This window comes from Belonocnema kinseyi, chromosome 2, assembly GCF_010883055.1.
Source record: "Belonocnema kinseyi isolate 2016_QV_RU_SX_M_011 chromosome 2, B_treatae_v1, whole genome shotgun sequence".
Lineage (NCBI taxonomy): Eukaryota > Metazoa > Arthropoda > Insecta > Hymenoptera > Cynipidae > Belonocnema > Belonocnema kinseyi.
The window spans coordinates 111,802,134-111,802,643 of NC_046658.1; positions in this window are offsets into that span (position 1 = coordinate 111,802,134).

A 510-nucleotide genomic window follows, 5' to 3' on the forward strand; every position below is an offset into this window, starting at 1 on the left:
ATAACTTGCCGTCCGATCCGTGTACACTCCCCTTAAAACGTCATCACACGTACGGTACGCTCCCTAATTGTGGTTTTCCCACTACGTGTGCTATTTTTCTCATGATTTGCGCCCATGATTTACGCATGCGCGCACATAATATCGTGCTACTAGAGGGTGCATCCGATAAGTCCGCAATTCCTGGAATTTTCCGCCCATACAGCCCGGAAAATGGAAAGTCATCGGACTTGTACTGTATATATGTGTGTGTTTTTTTTTTCAACAAATGCTTGGGCTACGTCCATCTGCATTTCTTCAGATCCTGCAGATTTTGGCCAATCAGTTCTCTGAAGGTATAGGACTGTACAACTCTTCGGGGAGGATCAGAACTCTCCCCAGACCACCTGGAACTTTTAATGAAAAATTTCCTTATGATTTTACAATATTCAAAACGCTGTAACCGAGATCAATACAGAGCTCACCAATGAATTTCACGTTTAAATTTACTTCAGGAATTACATTGAACTCTTG